Raw genomic sequence first — 27,341 nt, forward strand, 5'->3', positions numbered from 1 at the left:
GAGAGAGAGAAACAGATCAAGAGGGGGGAGGAAGGGAGGGAGAAGGAATGGCTACATGCTGATGCATGCATAATGATTTTCCTTACTAACCAATTGAAAGCTAAACATTCAGCAACAACCTGTTCTGGATTCTCCCAACGTTCCCAGAGACCAGGCCACCACATGGTACAATCTCCTACAATGAAGTGGTCCTCTTGAAAACATCTCGGGGGGCCAACCAACATGGGACAATTTCAACCATAGGTGTCTTTTTCATGCCCACACCCTTAATTTTAAACTGCATTTAAGCTAATTTCCCAACACAGAAGCATAGTTTATGGGTATTTATTGTGTTTTTGTAATCCTCTATATCACATGTATGGTGTCTATCACTGAGTCTACTACCTATAAGATGATTACATTCTTTGAAGAGTTCATGTAATCATAATGCTAATTTCCAAACAGTGATTTATTTGGTATGTTTTTGATGCTTGTGTACACTTGGCCATCCATATTTTCAGGGTTTGGCTTTTGCAGATTTGATTATTCAGGAATTTGATTAATATGTTCTTTCAGTGTTACTCTATAGTCAACTTTTGTCAGATGTTGACCATATAGAGTTTGGAGATTCCTAGGAATGAGTTCTCTCAGGTAAACAAGAAATTTAGCAATTTTAATTTGAAGATTTTTTTTTTAACTTTTGCAGGAGTCCTGATTTCCTAACCCCAGCAAATGTGGATGGCCCACTGTATTCAATAAATATTTTCAAAAGAGATGGGTGGACAGGCTACTGGGACAACTGCAAAGATCCAAAGATCCTGTACACATGTGTGCACACTTATCTATATATTGTGCAGAACACACTTGTTAGCATACTATTCATAACATCTTACATGATTCAGAAAAAACTTTGAAATGTATATTCGAGGATTTTTCAGGCTGGCCAGGAGATTCAGGGATCAATAAATTAAAGCAGGAACTTTTCCAATCTTTGGTTTTAGGAGCATATAAAGCTACTTTCTGCTAACTCAGAATATGTGTCCATCAACATATGTTCATTACAGGTATATGAATACCAGTTTAACTGCTATAGCTCCTTTCTGTGGAATCTGTAGTTTGGTAGGGCAATAAAAATGGTCTGGCAGAGAATTCTAATCCATTCACCTGAATTACAGTATCAATGGACTATTTTTTTATTTAAAACATTTATAATTCTGGCCTTTTGACCCCGAAGGGGACTCAGGGCACAGCACAACATATATACAGCAAGCACTCAATGCCAGAACATAAAATAAACCGTAAATAAACACTAAACACTAAAATCAGTTATCTTCACATTAAAACCATTATTTATTTAAAATTACAATTCTACAATTTCAGTTGTGGCTAAAGTTGAGGAATTCCAGGACATTGTGATAAATTTTCCAAATTCTGCATAAATCTTGATCTGCTACCTTATTGTTCCAGGTGAAGCGGTAAAAGAAAATATGATGGAGAATTCAAGGAAGAGCATCAAATGGTGTGAGGTGGGTGTTGTTTCCACAATCTTCAGCATCTATCTTTAAAAGAAGCAGTGGCATCTGGTGGTTGTTTGTTAGTGAATCCACTCTCAATATTAGTTTAGAATTTAAAGGGGTTATTCAATGTGATGAACTCATTAAGGATATAAGGTTCAGAACTTTGGACAGTTCTTTTCACGCTATTGTAAGACCTATAGTGCAGTGGTTCTCGACCTGTGGTTCTCCAGATGTTTTGGTCTTCAGCTTCCAGAAATTCTGGGTAAACTGGCTGGGATTTCTGGGAGTTGTAGGCCAAAACACCTGGGAATGCACAGGTTGAGAATCACAGCTGTAGTAGATTCACACTCCAATTACATGAAATCACATCTGGCACTGAATGGAAAGTGTAAGTTGTGGCAGCCTCCCTCCTTCCTCCCTCTCTCTCTCTCTCTCTCTCTCTCTCTCTCTCTCTCTCTCTCTCTCTCTCTCTCTCTCTCTCTCTCTCTCTCTCTCAATGATGGTTCTCCATGATTCCTAGTGAGACTTATTACCTTCTGTCATGGCTTTTCTGGCACATTATCGACTACCCTTTACTTTATGTATCATGGAGAAAGAATTGGTTTGAATCTTTCTCCACTTTAACTGAGGATTTACTTCATTGAGATATGGCTTCAGTGTTGCTCAATGTGCATTAACTTTCCAGTTTGTTTTCTGCTCTGAGGCAAACAAATGGCTAGAGACAAATGCATCTACTTTCTGCAATACTTCATGTGTGGGGGTGAATCCCTGGAGGATGTTGACTTTATCTGGGTTCTTTCATGATGTATTGCTACTACATAGCTAAGGCAATGTACAGTAGCATTCTGAAATCAAAAGATCAATTACTGTAAAAAAAAAAAAAAAGCTAGACTCTTCATACTTGCCCATCTTCTATGTATGCATTTCTTAGCACGGTTTGCACTCATCCCATTCTGCATGACTAAAAGACAGAAAATTAAACACCTAAATTAGAAATCTAAAAGAAAAACATACATAGATGGCAGTATTTGGTTTCAGGCTACTGTCTATTTCTTCATTTCATTCACCTGGTCTTGCTTTTGCAAAAACATATAAAAAGTCTGGTTTGAAGAAACAAAACAAATAAAAATGACATATGGAAGCTGTTCATAGATTTATTCTACTCCATTGAAACTATCCCACGATCTTAGGATAACAAGCTCTTGGAGAAGCTACTATAATGCAGCTTATTTTAAGAATTGTGCTTCTTCAGGATGTTTTTTGTGTTCTTCAAAAGAAAAATATAACAAATTCTTCTTTGAGTGTTGTCTCTTACTAATACTGAAATCTGAAATAAGATATTTTAAAAATTTACATGTTGCTTTGTTGCTCAGTTTGCTTAAACCTGTAAAATTGTCAAAGAGATATTCGCCAGAATCCTATATCACCTTTTATTTAATATAAAGACAACATGCTTATCATCATAGTAGGAGCAGGCTATACAGTAAGACCCTTGTATCTGCAGGAGATACAATCCCGATCTTACCATGATTAACAAAAATAATGGATAATAGGGAACTCTATTCAACAAATGATTTCCTGCAGAAGCATGCAATAGTCATGCTAGAGGACCTATGATACGTAGACAGCAACTATCAAATGCCTAGGGAGTACATATTTTGTCAAACTCAGATAAATGAAATTATGGGTATCAGTCCAGCAGATACAGGGATTGCACAGTCTACTTGCTTCCAATTTTGTTCTGCTTAAGGTCCAGATTAGATATGATCTAGCAGTCTTCTTCCACAAAGTGGACAGTAGCCCTATACCATCTCTCTCTGGGATGATAGTAACCCTGGGTTTTGAAGGCTATATTAACAGACTGTAAGCACTAGTAGGTTCTTCCAAACTGGGAATGCTATCTGTACATTCCTTGGAGTGGACTGTGTGCCTCTGATCCAAGATGCAGCCTAGCCAAAATTTGGGATGCTCCTCTCCAGAAGATGGACCAAGTATAAAAACTGGGCATAGTGACAGCATAGCAGGCATGGGCAAACTTTGCCCCTCTAGGTATTTTGGATTTCAACTCCCACAATTCCTGACAACCAGTAAGCTGGATGGGATTTCTGGGAGTTGAAGTCCAAAACACCTGGAGGGCAAAGTTTGTCCATATCTGCTGTATAGGGAATAAATTCCACCTATAATTTTGTAAATTGACACTGTTCTTCCAAAGCTGGTATTAGTCAAGGAGAGGAGCATTTCATCCCCACATGTGATTTAGCCGTGATCATTTGTTAGCAGAGATACCAACAAGCTTTTGGGGGGTGGGGTTCTCTGACCTGTATTTAATCTTCTAGGTCTTTCAGACATATGCACACATACTGTACTTCTAAAACTATCAATTCATTAGAAATCCAACAGCTGCTGCCAACACAGAAACTATAAGACCTTCATGATGTAAAAATGACTTAAGTGCAAGTCTGCGTGCATTAACATTACTGTTAAGCAGAAAGAGTGCTGTTGACATCTATAGACATCAATGATCCTCACAAGTATCTTCTCTCCATGTGGGAAGGTAGAAGAGGAGCAAAGTGAAGCTCATTGGTAGCTATAGCCAATAATAATAATAATAATAATAATAATAATAATAATAATAATAATAATAATAATAATTGTGCGGTTTTCTGGCATTGTATATTTTTGCCGCTTCTGTGACTGTTCATTTGGGTTTTGATGATTCCGTAGCCCACTTGTCGATGGATGTCCAGAATCAGCAGCATCCACCGCGATCCTTTTTATCCTGGGCGACGACCGAGCCATTATAGACTTTGTTTGGGTTTGATTCTCCATAATGCTAATGGGTTAGGTGCTCTTGGTTGGATCATTGATGTTGCCATCCCAGGTGACAGTCGCATAGATGAAAAACAACAGGAAAAACTCAGCCGCTATCAGGACCTCAAGATTGAACTTCAAAGACTCTGGCAGAAACCAGTGCAGGTGGTCCCGGTGGTGATGGGCACACTGGGTGCCGTGCCAAAAGATCTCAGCCGGCATTTGGAAACAATAGACATTGACAAAATCACCATCTGCCAACTGCAAAAGGCCACCCCTACTGGGATCTGCACACATCATCAGAAAATACATCACACAGTCCTAGACACTTGGGAAGTGTTCGACTTGTGGTTTTGCGAAACGAAATCCAGCATATCTATCTTGTTTGCTGTGCCATACAACATCGTTGTGATGATAATAATAATAATAATAATAATAATAATAATAATAATAATAATAATAATATAATGATTGGCTTCCCTCTACCTCCCCAATATATTTCAGTCAGCCAGAGGATGACAAGGATAGCTGTTTATTCAGGTGTCTATGTTAATTCAGCAGCTGGGTGGGTTTGAATTTACATAATTTGCTCCTCCAGAACCCCACTCCAACCACCTGTAAATATTTGACTGAAATCTTAAGGCTTTCTGTTCTTGAAGAGACTTACGATCTGGCTTCAAACTTCAGGAAAGGAGATTCCACCTGAACTTTAGGAAGAACTTCCTAACTGTGAGAGCTGTTCGGCAGTGGAACTTACTGCCGTGGAGTGTGATGGAGGCTCCTTCTTTGGAGGCTTTTAAGCAGAGGCTGGATGGCCATCTGTCAGGGGTACTTTGAATGTGATTTTCCTGCTTCTTAGCAGGAGGTTGGACTGGATGGCCTGTGAGGTCTCTTCGAACTCTATGGTTCTATGATTCTATCACACACACCCTCCAGTGCAGTTTTGCCAGCAAGACTGTCACTACATGTGACATGTCTTCCATCACTGGAGAAGTGTCCCCCAATCGGGGCATGCAGGCCACCTGTTTCTCAACTGGCTGGTAAGCATCTCATGATGCTCAAATTGGTAAGTGTGATGAGGTCCTTATACACTGGGCTTTTGTATTTGCGGGAATTTGGCTGAGAAACCACACATGGTTACCAAATTTGGTCAATGTTAACATCCCATTATATATCAATGACATAATAAAAAGACATCCTTTATCAAATGACAAAATAAAGGTTTGCTTTTCAGATTTTTAGGAGGGAATATTTTCAGGCTGTAGATAGTGGAATCTGTGGAAGCAGAATCCGTGGATACAGAGGAATGATTGTATTTCTTAAAATGCTCTTTTGAGAAACTTTGTATATGCCACAACAGTTTCATACTTTATCTGGCTCTTTTAGTGTTTAGGGAAAAGTTAAAACAAAAAAATTCTAGGTTTTTTTAAGCTTCATCCTTATTATTTCCTTCTCTCCATCATTGTATCCATGTGTTCAGTCTTTGTTGTTCCACTTGTAGAGTCTCAGCCTTGTGTTCACAACTCTCGTACCTTGCTGTGACATATTATAGGAATTTCTATCTAGGTGTTCTATGCATTGCTGCTTCTCTCTTATTTATAAATCAGCATCTGATGTTTGTTTCTACATGTTGGAGTGATGTGCTTGTAAGCTATATCTACACAACAGAGAATCCTGCTAGAAAGAGATATTGTTTGTTGTTAACTGACTTCAATTTGAATTTGACCTATGGAGACCCTATGAATGAGAGGTCTCCTAAATATACTATCCTCAACACCTCTCTCTGCTTAGGTCTTGCAGACTCAAGATCACTGCTTCCCTGTTTGAATTTATCACTCAGTAAAACTGTCTTCCAATATGGGAGAAGGAGGCAAGATTTTGATGTGGGACTGGAAGAAAGCAAGAGAGATGGCATCCACAGCTGTGGGTGACAATATCAGCCAGTGTTTTCATTTTGCAAGATTCATGAAAGGCAGAGCAAAATAGAACCAAAATTATAACAGTCATTATTTTAGCAATGAACAAGGTTTATTTTGCAAACACACCACGTCTCCTGAAATCAAATTCAAAGCTAATTTGCACCTAATTCAAGTGCTAATTCTATTAATTGAAACCTAAATTTCAAAGAAAGAAAGCTTAGCCAGGGAGGGCTGGTGAAATATAGGGTAGCAGGCAGTGAGCAGCAACTTGAAAAATTTAGATATTTTCATATGTGTTCAGAGAAGTTGTATTAACCATCTCAAATTAGTATGCACATGCTGCTAATTATGCATTCCCCATACAATCACAGTCATTTCTACCCACTGGGGAGGGGGATTGCATAGGGGATTGCATTGATGAACCCTGGAAAGGAAGAGGAAATGGGAATTTTCTTCTAGGTGGGGAGAGGACTGATACTAATGTATGTACTTTATTAGGACACAAGTAAATATTACATAGAACAGAACCTAAGGTGTGACTCTTAGTACTTTGCTAGAATAATAACATCCTGCCGATGTAATGGAAACTCTCGTTCCTTCTCCCTTACAGCAAGACGTATGGTATTCCTTTTCACTGGAGTAGTTGAATAATGATAGAAAATAATGATCCCCAAAAAGGGTAATTGTTTTGCAGCCTGTGAGATTATCTGACATGTTATATCTTCATTTGTAAGTAGATATACCAGGTATTCACTTCTGTCAGGCATTGTTCCCTATTCAAGTTAATCACTGTCTGATAAGTATAAATTCTAGTCTCTCATGACTGTAAGAAAAGTGCATGGTGAATGTGGTCTGGCTTTTAGCCTGAACTTTAAGCATGCTAAACCCAATTCAAGATGCTGAAAGAAATCATCTACAGCACTGTGGCTATATCCTTACAAGTTCAGACTTAAACCCAGAATGAATTTACTTCTCAATTGACATCAGAGATACCAGCTATCACTAGAATTCACAAGCAGCTTGACATTATCATTAGGGAGGGAAAGAATATTTGACAAGTTAGGGGGGGAAAAGCTCCCCCCCACACCTGCTTGAGTCTTCAAATAGGCTTGATAAACTTTCCCAACCAATCCAATTCATATTCCCCACAAAAACCGACGTGGAAGAAGGGAACAGCTAAGAAACATAACTGGCCATGTTCTAATGCCATCATCTTCCAGATCCTCTAGAACAGTGGTTCTCAACCTGGGGTCCCCAAATGTTTTTGGTCTACAGCTCCCAGAAATCCTAGCCAGTTTACCAGCTGTTAGGATTTCTGGGAGTTGAACGCCAAAAACATCTGGGGACCCCAGGTTGAGAATCACTGTTCTAGAGAAACCTGAGAGATGCCTGCATCATAGTGTAGTGATCACACAATTTTGGACTATATGTTCCCTTATGGATCTGCCTATGTTTAGAGATCTCCTGCAGAGGCCCATCTTTCTGTCCCAGCCCCCTGCTACCAGAACCTTGTTAGCCTTGTGTACATCAGATGGAAATTCAAGAGAAGGCCTTCTTGGTAGCTGCTCCCAGACTCTGGAACTCCCTTCCCAGAGGCAGGAAGCAGGTAAACCCATTTTTATTCCAGCATGCCACTGAGAACTGATTTTATAAAAGAGAAAACTTTAAATTTGTTGTTTCTGAAGCTAGGAGACTTTTTAATACAGTAGAGTCTCACTTATCCAACGTAAACGGGCTGGCAGAATGTTGGATAAGCGAATATGTTGGATAATAAGGAGGGATTAAGGAAAAGCCTATTAAACATTAAATTAGGTTATGATTTTACAAATTACTGTAAGCACCAAAACATCATGTTTAACAACAAATTTGACAGAAAAAGTAGCAATTACTAATGCTATGTAGCAATAACTGTATTTATGAATTTAGCACCAAAATATCATGATGTATTGAAAATATTGACTACAAAAATGCATTGGATAATCCAGAACATTGGATAAGCAAGTGTTGGATAAGTGAGACTCTACTGTATTGTGAAAATTATGGACTGCATTCCAGGACCTTGTTATCTTGGCGTGATAATCAAGGCTTAGCCAATATGTTTTTGTTTCTACTATCAGAATAAAAATGTACTGCACCACAATTATAAATATTTTTAACTTTTTCAAGAGCTCAATGGCATCTCTGGCTCACAAGTGGTTTGGAACATTTTCATTTTGCCCATTTGATGCTAGATATGCAGGGATCAAACAGAGGAGGATTTTCATCTGTGTCCTCTCCAATCCTATCTCCTGCTCAGCTTTAGAAACATCTTTAAAACTGAAGGATTCCCTAGTATTGTTTTTCTAGCATCATGTAAGAACTTCAGTATGGGGAATAGCAATGCAAATTTTCTTTTCGCTCCTGCTGTTATAGACTTCAAGATGTTACCTCTAGGGCTGAGGTTTATACACAGCACTCCCTATGGATTGTGACTGGCATGATGTATTCAATTAGTGCTAATGTTGTTATGATGGGCTGTGAGGGACCACTAATCCATTTTGCATAGGAACAATGTACACAGTCAGAAGAGAGTTATGAACCCTGGAGTGATCAGAAAGACTTGGGAGCAGGTTTTCTTATCACATCACCCCCCCCCCCACCCCCCAATGCAGAGACAAGTTTTTAATCAAAATCCATGACTGAATATATGACTGAGAGGTTTTTTTAAAAAAAGATATGTTCAACATTTTCCTGGACATGGGTTGTGACAGGACTCCAGCCAATGCCCTGAGTGATAGAGGCAGCTCAAGTAAGAACTGGTTGACCTTCAGTGGAACATAACTGCCAGTGGGGAAAATGTTCGTGTGTATAAATCCATGCAAGCTTAATGCTTTCTTAATTTCTGAGGAGTAGCAGAGAACTGAAGGTTTCTTCTTTTCAGATGATATAAGTCTCTCCATAGATTTTCTAAGGGGGTGGGGAATTTAAAATTGGTATATTTATTTTTCTGACCATTTTATGGGTTTTGTTGACATCATATCCCTGGTAGGCAGCCCCTCTCTTACCGCTCAATCCACCTCACTTTGTGAAATCCTCCTCCACTACCATCATTTTCTTCGAATGGTATGTGTGTGCATTCCTGCCTACATCCAGTTCTCCTGTCAGTGGATACTGTCCTTGAACTGAAGAAAACCTTGCACTCTGAGCGGTGAGTTGAGTCGCTTACCTCTGTCTCCAGAGAAGTTTATCTCCCCTGACAAGGTTTTGTCTAGTGTTAGTGGCACAGTTAGTGACAGTCCATGCATGCAGCAGCATGTGACCCGAGCTCCTTGCTTCAGACTGTGTAGTCGTCAGAACTGTCACACAGTCAGAACAAGTTAATTCAACACGAGGAGAGGTGCAGACTGTAATAATATCAGGCCTCTGGAGAGGATGCTGTCATACAGTGTGTATGAATGACTGGCCCAGCTGCTTCCCCCTCCCCACCCCTTGTTCAATAATGCAAGGTGACGGGCAGCAGGTTTCTTCACTGAGAGCCACTTGGAAAGTATGCCTGCTAATTGTTGGCCTGCTTATTGGGCCAGGTTCTTCTGACTCCTATACTTTTGGAAAGCCACCTTTTGCTGTTGTCTGAAGAGATTCACTGAAAGGGAAGAGTAGCATTCTCATGCATGGGATTGTTTTCCAAAGTTACTGTATTTAACCTGCTCCCCTGGTATTTTTCCATGGGATGGTAATGAGCCTTATTTTAAAATAGAAGAGATCTGCCTGTATTTTCTTTCAAGTTGCCTGTTGAATTATGATGACTCAATGAATTTCATGGGGGTTTCTTATTTATTTATTTATTTGCAGCATTTATATTCCACCCTTCTCACCCCGAAGGGGACTCAGGGCAGATCACATTACACATATAGGCAAACATTCAATGCCTTTTAACATAGAACAAAGACAAACATAGGCTCCAAGCAGGCCTTGAAACCATGACCTCCTGGTCAGAGTGATTCATTGCAGCTGGTTTCAGCTGGCTTGCTCTCCAGCCTGCACCACAGCCTGGGCCCAAATACTCAAATACTCAAAGACCTTCTTACACTCAAAGCAGGAAACGTTTTTCTTGTAGGCAGCCAATGGCTTTTGGATACATAAGATCCAGACCACATTTGTGGTTCTCTCCTTCCCATATCTATTAAAATAAGACACATTGACTGACCACACAGCAGTTTTACCAGTGCCTTCTGCAAGGGCCATAGCCAGAAAAAATTCGGGGGGGAGGGGAGGGTTGAAGCTTTTTTTTTTTTTTAGAGAATCATGAAGAGTAGTTCCATAACACAAAATAATTTAGAAATCAGGCTCCATTGATAAACTTTCATGGACACTCAAGACAGATACACTTCAGTGGACACTCATGGGGATTTGGTTAATCAGTTAAAATTCATGAGTAAACCAGGTTTTTTTTAAAAAAACCTGAAAAATTTCGGGGGGGGGGGTTTGAACTCCTAACCCCCCCGCCCCCCCCCCCCCCCCCACAGCTGCAGCCCTGCCTTCTGGTGAAATATAGCCTACAGCACCAGATATTCATTAGAGATCTCACAACAAAGTACTAACTTTGCTTAATTTTCAAGATCAGGTGGGATCAGGTGTCTTTAGGGTATTTAGTCCCTTAAATAGAAAAGGACAGCCCTCTATTTGAGGGTCTGTACAGTTGGAGTCTGATTTAAGGAATTATAAACCAGAAGAGCAGACACTTTAAATTTGTTGACCACCATCAAATAGTGGGCAGTAACTGCATATTACAATCGTAGAATCATAGAGTTGGAAGAGATCTCTTGGGCCATCCAGTCCAACCTCCTGCCAAGAAGCAGGAAAATCGCATTCAAAGCACCCCTGACAGTATTAGTGGACTGGAAATATCTTTGAAATGGAACCCAAGTTTAAACACTACATTAATTTATGGTTCTTATACAACTTGTACACATGGCTTGAAAGTAATTTTATACACAATATTTGGAATAATTCTGTGCACGAAACCAAGTTGTGTACCATTGGAAAGCAAATGTGTCACTATCTCAACTACCAACGTGTATAATTTTAGCTTTTAGAATATATTGGACTTCGAGATAAGGAATACTTAGTCCAGGGATCCTCAAACTTTTAAAGCAGAGAGCCAGTCCACAATCTGTTATGGTTGAGCCTTATGGCTCCAATACTGGGAGACGTGGTCGTAAGACTCCTCGAGAGTCAGACTCTCTTGAGGAGCGAGAGAGGAAACGGCTGCGGGACATCTTTGCAGAACCATCTGACGAAGACTCCTTTGAGGGTTTTACTGAGAGAATGGAGGAAGAGGTGGTTAGCTCAGAGGAGGATGACATGGAATGGACTCGTGTGAGGGAGGATTTGGGTGTTCCTGGTAATGATAGCATGGGAAGCGACTGGCGGGTTGCAGGATCGGACCCGTGGACGAGTTGGAGGGATGGGACGGGATCCACAGCTGGGGATGCTGTGGGGCGTAGTCAAAGATGTTTTAGCTCTGATGAGGATGATGATGATGAGGCACCTGGAATTAGGGTAACACCTGATAGCGATGAGGAGTTGTAACTGGCATAAAATGGGGTCTTGAATCCAGGGCTAATTGCGTTGGGCAAGGTAATCTGGACGAACGCTTGGGCTCTTGTTGGGAATTTCCTGAAGACGGGTGTGTTTCGTTTGCTGACTACTTTGGACCTCCGTCGTCTTCTTGACGGACATTATTTACCTACTCGGAATTGACGCTGGACTGGCTGACTGACTGACTGACTGACTGAATGGCTGACTACGACCTTGGACTACCCTCTCTTTGGCTATCGGAGGATTTCGTGGAACCTAAGACGCCTGCACCTGGCTATCGACCTCGGACCGGATTGGGACCCCGCTGACCGCTGCAACCCTGATTGATGTGTTTGGACCCGGAGTTCGCCCGCTGCATGGAGGAGTAACAACTTAGTTGCTCAACCACAGCTGTTGAGTAGCAGAGAGGAATCTGCTGCCAGTATTTATGTTCTACTAAATCTTTGTTTACCAGCTTTTGTTTGTTTAAGGTCCCAGGCTGAAGTAAGCATTTTTGGTTTAACCCGGATTAAACTCCTGTTTAATCTGGTTTATCTTTTGAACCGTTTTTGAGTGACTTTTCATATTGAAGGCGAGTGTTTGTCTAGCTCTTTGTTTTTTACAAGCATTTTTGGTTCTGTATCTTTAATAAACTCTGTTGAATCTTATCTACTGGCGTTCTGTCCTTGACACAATCCTTCAGACTGTGGAAGGGCCGAATTATCATTTGGAGGAAAAAAATGAACAAATTCCTATGCACACTGCACATGTCTTATTTGTAGTGCAAAACAACAACAATGAAAGAACAATACAATATTTAAAAATGAAAACAATTGTAACCAGCATAAACCTATCAGGATTTCAATGGGAAGTGTGGGCCTGCTTCTGGCCAATGAGATAGTCAAGTGAATTAGGATTGTTGTCCTTGGGAACTTCCGGTGGCGTGGCAATGGCGACAGGCTGGGTTCACCTGGGCTCTGGGTGAACCAACCGCGAGTTTGACCTGGTAGAGCTGCAGCTCCCTCTCCTCCCTCGGATCGAGTAGGGAAGAGACGCTGGTATCTTTGGGTACCTCCGACGGCCCCAGCGACCCTCACCCCTCAAGGGCGAGGTTCCAGTGGGTCCGGAGGGTCAAGACCGGCGGGTCGAAGGACGGGAAGCGGTGAATCTCCGCACTATCTGCCAGCCTAACCACGCTACACACTCGCTGACACAGAACAAAGGGTAAGCTAACGCTGCCTGAAATCTGATTACAAACTGAATAGTCCGAAGTAGAAACATAAATTTCAGTCAAAGCCAGTAGCCACGGCACTTAGCAGTATTTAATTGGATGTTAATGGAATAACCAGACATAGATTTAAAGACCTAACCAACAAACGAACAAACAAAACAACCAAACGGATCCGCGCGGTTTTCCTCTGCCAGACGAGAGGAGAGGAGAGAAGAGGTGTATAGTGAAGAGTTATATTTAGGTTGAAGAGACCTTACAGCTGTTAGAGGGGTCCCGCAAAGGAGAGAGCCAAGTCTGGGCTGCAAGAGTGTCCTTGGCGCCATGATGTTTTGTCTACAGCCTGCCCTTCTTTAAACAAACAGCAGGAAGGAGGCGCTGACGCAAGCGGCGAACGTAAAACCCGGAAGGGACAGGACTGAAAGGAACTCAGGATGAGGCAAACGTTTCCGTGCGGACCTCATTGAGCAGAACACAGGGCGAAGGCAATTAAAGTCCAAGCAAAGGGAGTATAATAAACTAAAATACCGAAGAGAGGAACCAAGGAACGAAGCGGTAAAATAAAGCGGTGAAGAAAAGGAAGGATCGGGATTAAATAAGCAGGAGAGTGGTAAGGGGGATAAAATAAAAATATAATAAAATATAAAACGGGAGAAAAAAAAATCAGTCCCTAATCTTCTACAGACTCTCCTGTCTGTGTTTTTTTTTTTGTGCTGTGTACTATAACTCGCTGCTCCACGGTGACGGGTTCTTTAGTTACGGCTTCCAGCCTCCAAAAAGTGATACGCTACCCCGCAGTCCCATCTAGGAAAGCAACGAGGTACCAACCTAATCCCGGAAAATATTGATCATCGCCGCCTAGAGATAACTGCTTGGTGTATATATCAAGATATCAATATATATGTCCCTATCTTCACCAACTATAAATCTGATAAATCTGATATAGAAACCCATTTAACCCTGGTGTACAAAAATAATAGGCAAGTGCTTCAGATTCCTCATCAGAGATATTAAACAGTAACTACTTAGAAGGATAACTCGTTGCAATGACGACCCCCAAATGGAAAATGGAAAAAGATAAAATGGATTCAAGATTGAATGTAAGAAGGTCCTCTTTACCAGAGGAGGGGGGCCTAAAAGAGATTTTGAGGGAGATTAAGAAAATTTCAGAGAAGCAGGATTTAATGCAAAATGAAGTCCAAATGATAGCCAGGAAACAAGACCTACAATACAAAACATTCCAAGAAGAAATGGCAGACCTAAAGAAAGAATGGAGAGAGGAGATAGGTGCTATGAAGCAAGAAATTATAAAAAACTCCAATGATATAAATGACTTAAAAATAGTAAATAGGAAGAACGAAAAAACACAATCTAAATTGCAAGAGAAAATTGAGTCCATGGAAGAAAAGGGGAAAAAACTGGAAAAAATACAGGAAAGACTGGAATTACAGGCACTGGAATTCCAATTGAGATACAGAAACGTTCAAGAGGAGGAAAAGGAGAACATAGGTTGGGTGATAACACGATTGACAGCCCAACTATTACAATGTACAGATCAGGAGGCCTGTGGGCAAATTGATAGAGTTTATAGAGTGCAATCAAATTTTACCAAGAAAAATAAAGCAACCAAGGATGTCATTGTACACTTTTTGAAAAAAACTACACGTGATGAAGTGTTAAGAAGACACGCCCGAAACCCAATTTGGTACAAGGAGAGGAAAGTGATTATCTTAAAAGAATATCCAAAATCGATATTAAATAGAAGAAGAAAGTATTACTTCCTCACCGATGAACTCAAGAGAAGACAAATTAAATACAGATGGGAGAAATACGAAGGCCTGATGGCAACTTACAAAGAGGATAAAATATGGATAACCACGGAAGAAGAAGCCAAAGACTTTTTTAGAACTTTAAAGAAAGACGTAAAAAGCAACAGAGTCTCATCATCATCAGACAGCGGTAAAAACCCTAAAGAAACAAAGAAGAGAAGATTCGACTCGCCCAAAGATAAAGACCAAACAGTGACTGAGTTGGATTTAAACACGGACCAAGACGATTCGGATGAGGGAGATCCAACAGAAGAGGAGAGAACACAAAGAGATGAGTAAAGTCTGTTATCAACTAAAATGTTTTTCAAATAATCTTAACGGGTTAAATTCACCGAATAAACGTAACAGACTATTTAACAAATTAAAAAAGGAAAAGTATAATATCATAGCAATACAGGAAACACATATAGCCCTCAAACATATAAGCCTCCTAAAGAAGGGATATCTAGGTCAATCCTTTATTGCAGCAGATAAGGTAAAGAAAAGAGGGGTAGTTCTATATATAGACGACAAATTCCCGGCTAAAGAAGTATTCAAAGACAATGAGGGTAGAGTAATTGCAGTGACTATAGATTTTGAAAATGAAAAAATATTGATCTGCAATATTTACGCGCCAAATGGCCCCAAAACAAAATTTATTAAAACATTGAGAGAAAAAATTAACAACACAGAATTTGACCATATGATACTCCTTGGTGATTTCAATGGAGTATTAGATGTAAAGCTAGATAAAACAAATAGTTCAAAGAAGGTAAGAGAAACAACTTCCCTACCAAAAAATCTTATAGTTTTAAAAGAGGAATATGATCTAATAGATCCATGGAGAGAACTAAACCCAACGAGCAAAGATTATACACACTTTTCCAACAGACACCAAGCGTGGTCCAGAATTGATATGATCTGGACATCTAAATCATTGATGACAACAATATCTGACATACAAATTCGGGCCAGAGACATATCAGACCACTGCCCATTAACAATGGTAATAAATAAAAAACACTGTTTAAAGAAGTGGAGGTTAAATGAAAATTGATTAAAGCATAAACAAGATGTTAACAAAATTAACGCAATGATTGTAGAATACTTCAGTATAAATGATAATGGTGAGACAAACCCCCAAATCGTATGGGACGCCTTTAAAGCTGTTGCAAGAGGTTTTTTTATACAACTAAATTCCAGCAAAAGAAAGCATAAAGACCTAGAGTGGAATAGGTTGAATAAAGAAATTGAAGCAAAAGAAAAAGAATTAAAAATCAACCCCAAAAATCAGAAAATAAAAAGGAACTTAGCGCTGTTAGCTAAAATGAAAGAAAGATGGGATTTAGAGGAGGTGGCTAAAAAAATCAAATGGGTCAAACAATATGCATTTGAGAATGCAAACAAACCAGGCAAATGGCTCGCCCGGTTAATAAGAAAGAAGAAACAAAATAGACAAATTATGAAAATTAAATTTGAAGAAAGAATGGTAAATTCGGATAAAGAAATAAGAGAGGCCTTCCAAAAATTTTACGTAAATTTATATTCTAAAGACAATATAAATCCAGAGGCCATAACAGAATATTTAGGGAAACAAAAACTGGACAAAATTACGGATGAACAAAGATTGGATCTTAATAAGGAAATAACAGAAGAAGAAATTCTCAAAGCAATAAAAAGTTTAGACAGTAACAAAACGCCAGGGCCTGACGGCTTTATAGCAGGTTTTTATAAACTAGGACAACCGGAAATGATCAAATTCCTAAAAAAATTAATGAACCAGGCTTTGCAAGATAAAGTTATCCCAGAAACATGGAAGGAGGCCACAATAATAATGATACCCAAAGAAGATGCAGATCCATCCGAAACCAAGAACTATAGACCTATTTCGCTCCTAAACACAGATTATAAAATTTTTACAAAAATCTTGGCCAACAGACTCAAAAAATTCCTGAATGGGTGGATAGGGGAAGACCAAACGGGCTTCCTCCCCTCCAGAACCATTAAAGACAACGTAAGGGTAATACTAGACGCAATGGAATTTTATGAACAGCACAACCAAAGAGAAGTAGGCTTTCTTTCTGTAGACGCAGAGAAAGCCTTCGATAATTTGAACTGGAATTTTTTTAAACTCTTATTTCAAGAATTGGATTTAGGTACACAAATTCAAAATGGCATTAATAGCATCTATGAGGACCAATGGGCAAAAATTCAAATAAACGGTCAGGAGACAGACAAAATTGTAATAAGCAAAGGCACGAGACAGGGTTGCCCTCTCTCACCCTTAATATTCATCATGGCTTTAGAGATCCTGCTGAAGGCAATCAAAAAAGATATAAACCTACAAGGTATTAAAATTGACAACCAGGATTATAAATATCGTGCCTTTGCGGATGATGTTATTTGTATTATAGAAAACCCAATTCAGAATATCCATAAGTGGATAGCAAAAATTGACGAATTCGGGAAGGTTGCCGGTCTCAAAATTAATAAAAAGAAAACAATGATGCTTACGAAAAACATGTCCAAAAGGAAACAAAAAGAGTTACAAGACATCGCGGGTCTGGAAACACCACTTAAACTAAAATATTTAGGGATTTGGATATCTGCAAAAAATAATCAATTATTAGACCTAAATTATATAAGAATCTGGAAGGAAATTAAAAACGATTTGGAAAAATGGAAAAACATTAACGTCTCACTATTGGGACGAATAGCAATTATAAAAATGAATATCCTCCCTAAACTTTTGTATCTTTTCCAAAATATACCAATTATAAGGAGTACAAAATTATTTAAGGATTGGCAGAAAGAGATTATGAGATTTATTTGGAAAAATAAAAGAGCTAGGATAAATTATAACATTATGATTTCACGAAAAACTCAGGGAGGATTGGGTGTACCAGACCTTAAGCTATACCACGATGCGTGTGCTCTTTGTTGGATAAGAGATTGGGCTAAATTAGAAAAAGTTAGGATCTTAAATTTGGAAGGCCATGAACTAAGAAAAGGCTGGCATGGTTACATGTGGTACAAAAAAGCGAAGATTGAGAAACAATTCGGCAACCATTTTATCAGATCGGCTCTTCTGAGAGTATGGGACAATTACAAAAGTCGCTTCCACACAAAAACCCCACTATGGCTGTCCCCTATAGAAGCAGACCATAGACGATTATTAGGTTGGAGAAAATGGCCTACATATAGAGAATTGTTAACTGTAGCAAATGATAAAAGGATTCCCCCAAAATTGAAGGAATTAACAAAAATACAAGAACTTAACAAAAATGTATCTTGGTACCAGTATTTCCAAATTAAAGAAGCTTATAAAGGGGATAGCCTGGTGGGTTTTGAGCAAGAACCAGGATTCTGGGATAAGTTTATCTCTATTGATAAGAAATGCATAACTGTAATGTATAACAACTTACTATCCTGGGATACAGAATCGTCGAGAGTAACAAAAGCAATGACAACATGGGCAAAAAACATAGAAAGACCTATCCAGATGCAGGAATGGGAATCGATTTGGAATAAGAAAATGAAATACACATACTCGGTCGACCTGAAAGAAAATTGGCTCAAACTTATACACAGGTGGTATTTAACTCCAAAAAAGATTGGCTTAATGTACAAAAACGCGAATAACAAATGTTGGAGATGTAAAACCCAAACAGGTTCCTATTTCCACATGTGGTGGAAATGTAAAAAATTGGGAAAATTTTGGACTGCAATATTGGAGGAAAGTAATGTTATATTAAAAACTAAATTTATTAAAAAACCAGAGCTACTCCTACTAGGCTTATACAATTGTGACGATAAGATCGATCCCAATACAGACAAACTCTTCACTTTTTTTATTACTGCAGCTAGACTTGTGATTGCAAGATTATGGAAATCCACACAGATACCAACAAAAGAATTATGGTTAGACAAACTACTGGAAATCAAGAATATGGACCAATTATCTTTTTTGATCAAGAAAACGAACGGAACAATATTGAAAGCTACCGACTGGACTAGTTTTGAGGACTATTTAAAGAACATAGTGCATATAACTAAAGACTGATTCATAAATGGAAGAAGATGCATAAATGGAAGTCAGCCCATACACTCACACACCACCATCACCCTCACTACCCTTATCCCCTCCCCCCCCCCCTATCCTGGTGTCTTCGGTTAAGTTGTTTTGTGTTGTTTCATTATTATTGTTTGTTTGTTTTTGTGTTTCGCTAGTGATAAACCCCAATAAAAATTATTTGCAAAAAAAAAAAAAGGATTGTTGTCCTTGTGTGCCTTCAAGTCATTTCAGACTTTGGGCGAGCCTAAGTCTTAAATTATTTATTAATTAATTTACTACATTTATTTATTACATTTATATCCCGCCCTTCTCACCCTGAAGGGGACTCAGAGCAGCTGTATGTACATACAATATATTATATTATTAGCATATCACAATATTAGCATTAGATACAGTAGAGTCTCACTAATCCAAGCTAAACGGGCCGGCAGAAGCTTGGATAAGCGAATGTCTTGGATTATAAGGACTGATCAAGGAAAAGCCTATTAAACATCAAATTAGGTTATGATTTTACAAATTAAGCACCAAAACTTCATGTTATACAACAAATTTGACAGAAAAAGTAGTTCAATATGCAGTAATGTTATGTTGTAATTACTGTATTTACGAATTTAGCACCAAAATATCACAATATATTGGAAACATTGACTACAAAAATGGCTTGGATTATCCAGAGGCTTGGATAAGCGAGGCTTGGATTAGTGAGACTCTACTGTATTACTATATTGAATTGAACTATACCACTATACTGTAATATTATATGTAATATATAACATATAATTAATATGGTATTAGTATTATATTGTATAACATTATAATATTATTATCAATATTATATGTATATAGTATACAATATATTATATTATTAAAAATGATATAAAATATTATATTATAAAACTGAGGGCGGGGGCCAGGTAAATGACCTTGGAGGGACGCATCCAGCTCCCGGGCCTTAGTTTGGGGACCCCTGACTTAGTCTATAAAAGACTGGGTAAACTTTGAATGATCAAGAATCAGGATGTTAATATCTTACATACTTTTGCATCTTCCATGATTACTGTACTTTGATCTTTGCTATATAATTAAGGTTTACTGTAAAACAGTGTGTCCCATCACATGGAGAGTATATATTTTATACCTATAGTCTGTTCACCCTTCATATAAACATATGGCTGTTAATTGGGGAGGTGGCTAGTTTGACCTTGACTTCCTTCTTCCAGATCAGTGAAGTATGTGTGAAAAGATTATTTGATGTCAACTTTGCCAACCAGTGATTCCAGTCCTGCTGTGATATTTGAGCCCATGTCTTCTGGCATCTTTTCTGACATTTGTTGCCCTGGAACCAAAGAAGTTTTCTACATTGGTTCTGTATTATGTTCATTTTTTTTCAAGCAGTATTCCTCATGATAGAAAAAAAGATAAATAGTTTGTCTATGTTTTCTTCAATTTTTTTTCCAGGAAGCAATTGAATCTAAGCTCCAGGTGCCATTAAAGAACATTTAAGTGTATTGACCTTAGCAAATCCAGCATCTTTGATGCCAGGAAAGCAATTTCTATGAGATGAACAGTTTCCAGCTCTTGATAAGAGGTAAGGAGGGGCTGCTTCTTGTATATGAATAATTTCTCACAGGAAAGTGAAAGCTAACCATCCAATTTAGGCAGAATGAATTCTCTTAAAGTCTAAAATTTCATTTAAAAAGAGACAAAAGAAATAAGGCCATGCAGAAATGTGGAGTTTTAGAACCTTTCAGGCAATGAAACAAAGCAGCAAAAACCAGAGGTGCACAGTTCAACAATACTATAACATTATTTTTTTTGTTTTCAAGAACAGTTTCCATTATATGTCTTCAGCAAAACTGTTATCAGGATATGAGTATTGCAGACTGTGTGCATCCTCATGAGAATTACTTATTTTAATGGTCAAGCATCAAATAAGAATTATGAGAAAAGTTTAGATAACCAATTTATTGTATTACCCTTTTCTATACAAATATCACGTTTAATAAAAAAAAATATCAGGGGGTGCTCTAGACCTGGACCATTATCTATCCTAATCTCATATGCATATCTATGCATTTTAATTTCTTGTTGTTTTGTTAGATTTGTTAATGTTTTATGAAATACAGAATGACATCGGCTGGAGTCCTAGGATGCTTTTACCCCATCTGGGGGGTGGAGAACAATGCAGGACATCACATGACATTGTGTAACTTCTGGCATAGGCCTCACCCCCAAGTGGGGTGAAAGTGTAGCTGGATGCTTTCACCACAACATGGGAGGCATCTCATGTTGTGTTGGCTCCAATGGAGCTAGCACGGGGCCTCCCTGCAAGGGTGATGTTTTCCCCATGTGATGGAGAAAGCATCGCTGAGAGGGAGCTGCGTGCCTCGCTGCTCCCTCTTTTCTTGTGGAAGTCCAGCAAAGCAGGAAGCTTCACCAGGGCTTTCTGATGAGGTGGTTAGACTCAAGTTCTTCTTGGCCATTAGAAGTGGGATTTTACTCTGTCATTATAGCTTTCTGTGAGACAGGGAAATTTCCTTTAGTAATGATCAAATTACAAAAGGACTAAGTAATTCAGTGGCAATCTCCCTTTCTTCTTGCTGGTCATGTGTGCACTCCATTCTAACTTAAAGAAGCCAGAAATTGCCTTACCATATGATCTTGGGGGAAAAAACAGGATCAGCATTGGTTAGTACTTGGATGGGAGAATACTAGTGAAAACTAGGTTCTGTAGTCTATAGTTTAGGGGAAGGAACTGACAAAACCACTTCTGAGAATTTTTTGCCTAAGAAAGCCCTATGGAATTATTGGGCTTGCCATAAGGCAACAAGCAAATTGAAGACACTTACACATACATAAACAGAATGTTGGCTGAGATCTTTTATGAGGAGATGAGTCATTTTCCCCTAGCAGAACTACAAACTTCCATTCTAGCTTTGACACTCCTCAGCAGTACCATTTATTGGATGGTGAGAAATGGTGGTGGGGCTATGGCAAAGAAGCAACCATGTGTCTGCAGCTGGATTCAGAGTGACCAGATCATTCTCTGTGAGCTGTTGAGTGTCATGGAAAATAGTCTCTCTGCATTCAGCTAGAGGCTCATGACGGGATACTTTTCCACCACTAGCCCAATCCAGTACATGGCTGAGTTGAATATGTGTGTGCCTGTGTGAAGAGCTAAAGGGGGAAGGAGGAGGTTGATAGCTGTACCTTTGACATGAACTAAGAAGTGACCGGGTTGCTTTGAGTTTTCTGTGCTGTATGGCTATGTTTCAGAAGCATTCTCTCTTGATGTTTTGCCCACATCTATGGAAAGCACACTCAGAGCTTGTGAGGTCTCATCCTCTGAGGATGCCTGCCATAGATGTGGGCAAAATGTCAGGAGAGAATGCTTCTGGCACATGACCATTCAGCCTGGAAAACTCACAGCAACCCAGTGATTCTGGCCATGAAAGCCTTTGACAACACAAAGAAGTGACTGATTATATGAGGTTAGGGTCAAAACGTTTTGCCTCCTGTGTCATAAAAACGTTATGAATAAGCATACAAGAACAGAAGTTGCTACAGATCATAGCCTGAACTGTTCTCTACACAAAACTACCATTAAACATAGTCACCATCTATTTGTACACATTTGCACCATCGTTTAACCTAGGCATCAAAACCATTTTGGAAAAATTCAGGGTTTTGTTTTGTGACCCATGATTTTAAAGTTGCTTTAATGTCACTTATGTCATTGAATCTGAAACCATGCAGGTTGTCTTTCAGAGGTCCAGAAAGACCTCATTCATAGTGTTTTTATACTACAGGAGGCAAATTTTTTTGACCTACTCTCATAGTATGTATTGGACTTATGTCACCATAAGTCACTAACAGGATAACAGTCATTACCATGCAAGTTTATCGTGTAGCATTTTATCATGTAATCAAAAGTGTGTTTCCAAAAGGATTGATGTGTTAAAGTGTCAAGTTTAACATATCAAGGAAAACAAAAGTGAAGAGCTGTGGCCCTTTCTGTGTTGTAGGACTGCAAAATACTTAATTCCTAGCCAGTATAGCATTGGGAGAGATCATAGGAATTGTGATCTAACCATATTTCAAGGGCTACATCAGCCCACTCTAATATGAAAGGATATAAAATAATAAAAGGCAGCAGATTTTTCAAAACTCCTGCAACTCAATGTTTTTTTTTTTTAAGAAAGCCAACTGCCATACCTGAATGTGCTAATCTGATGTTGGGCAGGTGTACCTGAAGTTGAGCCGGTATTTTCCAATGACATGTGATCTTTACATTTGGAGTATGTCAATGCAACCTAATACAATTTTGTGTGAAACATATATTTCATGAAAAAGCCGTATTTCATGAAACATGTATTTCATGAAAATGTGCCACCATTTTCAACAGGAGGACATATTTTAGGTCTCTGTTGGACAGGTTGTTTACTGTGGGACAGATCACACTCAAAGCACAATGTATCATCTTGTCAATTTTAGAGTATTTAACAGTGTTTAGTTTGGAAATAGGTCACAGGCCAGTGCTAGAGGTAATAGCAATGGCAGAAAAATATGTTTTTGTATTATCTTAGACACAAAAGGAGTGTGTTGAGGTTATGCCTCACACTGAGTGTGAAAGATGTTTCAGGAAAAACCAGAAGTAGTAGAGAATTGCCATAGGGGGAAAAACACTCTTCAGCAGACTGAGCAGCATTTCTTGAAACTGCAGAGAAAAGAAATAACAGGAGATGAGCTATTATAGATGCTATACCAAAGGAATAGGCAGGCTGCCTTCATAAAGTGGCTAAAATTCTCAAAGGAAATGAAAGTGTGTAGCTCCAAGTATCTAGTAATTTGGAGGCTAATTCTCCTTCAGACTTCAGGTCAGTGTCCCCAAAGTTTCACATGTATGAATCCAACTCTCAGAGGGCCAGATAATGATATGTCTGTGCAAAGGAAGCAGGAGATGGGAACAACTTCTTCCCTGCTTTTCTAAGTATAGGCTGAGAATGACTGCAGGTCTCGTTTGACTAAATGCTATTACCACTTCGAGGCTATCCCTTGGCAAGAGTAGTGCACAGGAACAGAACGGTTGCCAAAAAGAAAAAAAACCCCTACTGCTCAGAATCACAAGGCTACAACACGCTTTTTAAGATGGAATGTCCCTCATGATTCAGTTTACCATACAGCTACGGATGTTACCTTGATCACAACATGATGTGACACTCTGTGGTAAAGCTCAGCCTACAGTGCTATTCCGTCTTTACACTCAGTGTATGTGTGTGTGTTTTAAAAGAAATCTTATTTTGTTCATCTTAGAATCAGTACTGCGCTGGTAGGTCTTTTCTATTCCCACTTTAAAAGACAATGATTGACTGATGTTGCAAAGGACTTGGTGGAAGTTAGGGCAACTTTGCTCTAAAGAATACCAAGCTTGGGTCATCCTGGGTAAGAAGCCTGCCATTCCTGGCACATGTAGAAATACATGTTTGCTTCTTTCAGACTAGCTATAAAACAGTTCCTCAAATTCTACGTTGCCTTTATAGTTAATCTACCAAATAAAGAGGTATAAGGCAAGAATGCCAATGTATCCCTCATTTTTGTGAATGGCCGTGTGAAAGCTGGACAGTGAAAAAAAGCAGATAACAAGAAACTAAACTCATTTGAGATGTGGTTCTGGAGAAGAATTCTGTTGACACTGCGGACTACTAAAAAGACAAATAAATGGATCCTATAACAAACCAGATCTGAACTCTCCCTAGAAGCCAAGATGACAAAACGGAGGTTGTCGTACTTTGGCCATATCATAAGAAAAATATGTATGCGGGAATGGGATAAGGGAGGAGCTAACACTATAAAGAGAAAAAAATCACAAAAAAGATACACACTCACATCTATACATGAGTCGATTGACTAAGGAGGGTTGGAAGTATGCAGTAGAAAGTTTAGACCTCCAATTATCTCCGTTGTGGGTTTCTTCTTTCTTTTAATTTCTCTTTCTCTACTGTCATCTTTTTTTCTTTTCGTTACCATATAGATATTTTTCTGTTTCTTATTTTGACTTTATTATCAACTCCATCTTTTCTTGTTTCAGATAGTTACATAATGATGTCTATACTTTTCCTTCCTTGTTCCTTAGAATATTTGGTTAATAGATGGGTTATTTTGTCCATGCTCATAATGCCTATTAATTTGGATATACATTCTTCTGAAATAGGGATTTATTTCGTTCTCCATTTCCTCACGTACATGATTCTGGCTGCTGTCATCAAGTAGCAGAATAGTCTATTTCTATTTTTATCCATCTCTATTTCTATCATTCCTAGAAGGAAGTAGTCAAGTTTTGGTTTCAGTTTCATGTCGAGTATTTTCTCGTATAGCCCTCCAATACGTTTTAGCATGTTTACAATTCCATCACATGTGGTGGAATGTTCCCACTTGTTCTCTGCATTTCCAGCACTTGTCCTGCATCTTTGGATGGTATTTGGCTAATTTCTGCGGTGTGATATACCATTCCTAATGGATATATTCAATTGCATTCCTAATTGATTCAATTAGAGAATCTATGGTGCTGAATCGGCAAGATCTCAGCAAAGCTGTTGAGGATAAAATAACCAAGATTTCTCATACATAAGGTTCCCCTAAATCAAAGTCTACTTGGATAAAGCTAACAACAACAAAGCAAGAACACAGAGTTATCATGCAATTAATCCATTGACCCATTGATTGTTTCAATAGCATTCAAGTCAAAAATGTTCCTACGGGACCAAGCCCAAAATGTCTTTTTGTATGCCTGTTTGGGAAACCTGCAGTCTTGCCCTGGGATAGCATTAGCTGTATGGTTAGTGCAGCCATGTCTTCCACCCTCCCCTTTTCTGCTTCCAGCTTCTTGCTGAGCAGGAAGTTTCTTGCCGAAATTGGAGCTGAGCCGATCAGATTGAGGCAGATGGCAGGTCTCATTGGAGCCCCTGGAGCAGCTGCCTCTGTGCTGACAAAGATACTCTGTGTCTCCTCTGCTGAAAGACCAGGAGAGGGCTGGCAACGCCACTGAATATTTCATCTCACATGAAGTGATGAAGTGATTTTACAACTTACTTATGGTGATTAAATTAAATGGGTTCCCCTTCATGTATATTTTATCAGTTGCTTGACTTTTTTCTTCCTTTCTCTCCCCCCCCCCCCCAGTATAGTCTTTGGCTGGCTGCCCCCCAACAGAAGTCTAAAGATATATATGGCTAGGCATGCACATATGTGTGTGCGGCTGAGAGGGAGAGACAGAGAGATTTAAAAGCAAACAAGCAGCACGGCTGACAAGTTTGTTCTGGATCCCAAAAGGATGAAGCTAATCACTTAAAATATATGTTTATTGGAGTGATTAACACAGAGAACTTTATAAATACATCAGCAGACTATTTTGGCTCTCTGCCATTGTCGGTTGCTCAAAATAAAAGCCAATTTAACTGAAAAAGGCAGAAGCCAAAACGTTTTGTAAATATAGTCACAAAGTTCTGTGTGTTAATAATCATGCCTTCCTCCTCCTGGACAAGCATACATTGCTGTGCTTAGACACGATGCATGTGTCCCAGTGTGTTGTTAAATCATTGCCTAAACTAGGAGTGAGATGATTATACCTTGTAGATTATGTGAGGGTGGTTCTCTCTGTCTCTCCCTCCCTCCCTCCCTGAAACTGCACTTAGCCTCTAGACATTTCAGAAGCACTCACAAGGTGTGGGGAAAATTCTGATTAAAAAAAGCTTTGACACTTGTGCACTGCTGCCTTGTCAATGTAGATCATGTTCCAGCTGATCAAATTGGCCCTTCAGGCGGGTGCGAGCAGATAGCTCTCTTCTCTTGCTGAATGCTAGAAGGCGCTGACAGAGGAAGGAGTCAGAGTATTTCCCTCCCTTCTGCCTCAGTATGAGGCTACCAGCAATTTTGCAAATTGGCAAATTAATTATATACATCCAGAATCATATGTGTAAAGGCTGCCCTTCCCCCTTTTAGGAGGAGGTGGGTAGCTTCAAGACAAGAAAAGTGGCTCTTTCATTCTTTCATGCTCCCCCCTCACTGCATTTTGAGTCAACACAATCATGATATCTGCCAGCTGCTGAACAGATGTGCAACAAGAGTGGAAGTAACAGCTGCTTATTGGATAGTGACAGGGATGTTGTGGGGCTTCCACATCCCCCAGGCATCCATATTTTATTCAGTTCTCAGCTATTCCTTCTGCATTATTCTGACATAAGAAGCTTCTGTTTTTCTTATTTTCCTAGATAGAGGAAAAGGAAGAAGAAAATGAATCTCCCTTTGAAGAAAAGCAGACTTGTGTTAGTCATTACAACATATTCTTGTATTTATTTTCATTTATGCAGTAGGCAATATATTTCCTGTTCCTTACTGTAAATAAGGCTCAGTATATATAAATAAAATGATGGACAATTTCCCCCTTCA

At 39.1% G+C, this 27,341-nt stretch overlaps 1 long non-coding RNA gene across 1 annotated transcript; it reads left to right on the top strand.

Moving 5' to 3' along the window:
- The first annotated feature begins 121 nt into the window (after positions 1–121).
- Positions 122–27,341, top strand: LOC134296621 (uncharacterized). The gene is made up of 3 exons (XR_010003417.1): positions 122–1,505; positions 20,355–20,484; positions 27,164–27,341. It is a non-coding gene; the product is annotated as an uncharacterized LOC134296621 (long non-coding RNA).

This window comes from Anolis carolinensis, chromosome 2, assembly GCF_035594765.1.
Source record: "Anolis carolinensis isolate JA03-04 chromosome 2, rAnoCar3.1.pri, whole genome shotgun sequence".
Lineage (NCBI taxonomy): Eukaryota > Metazoa > Chordata > Lepidosauria > Squamata > Dactyloidae > Anolis > Anolis carolinensis.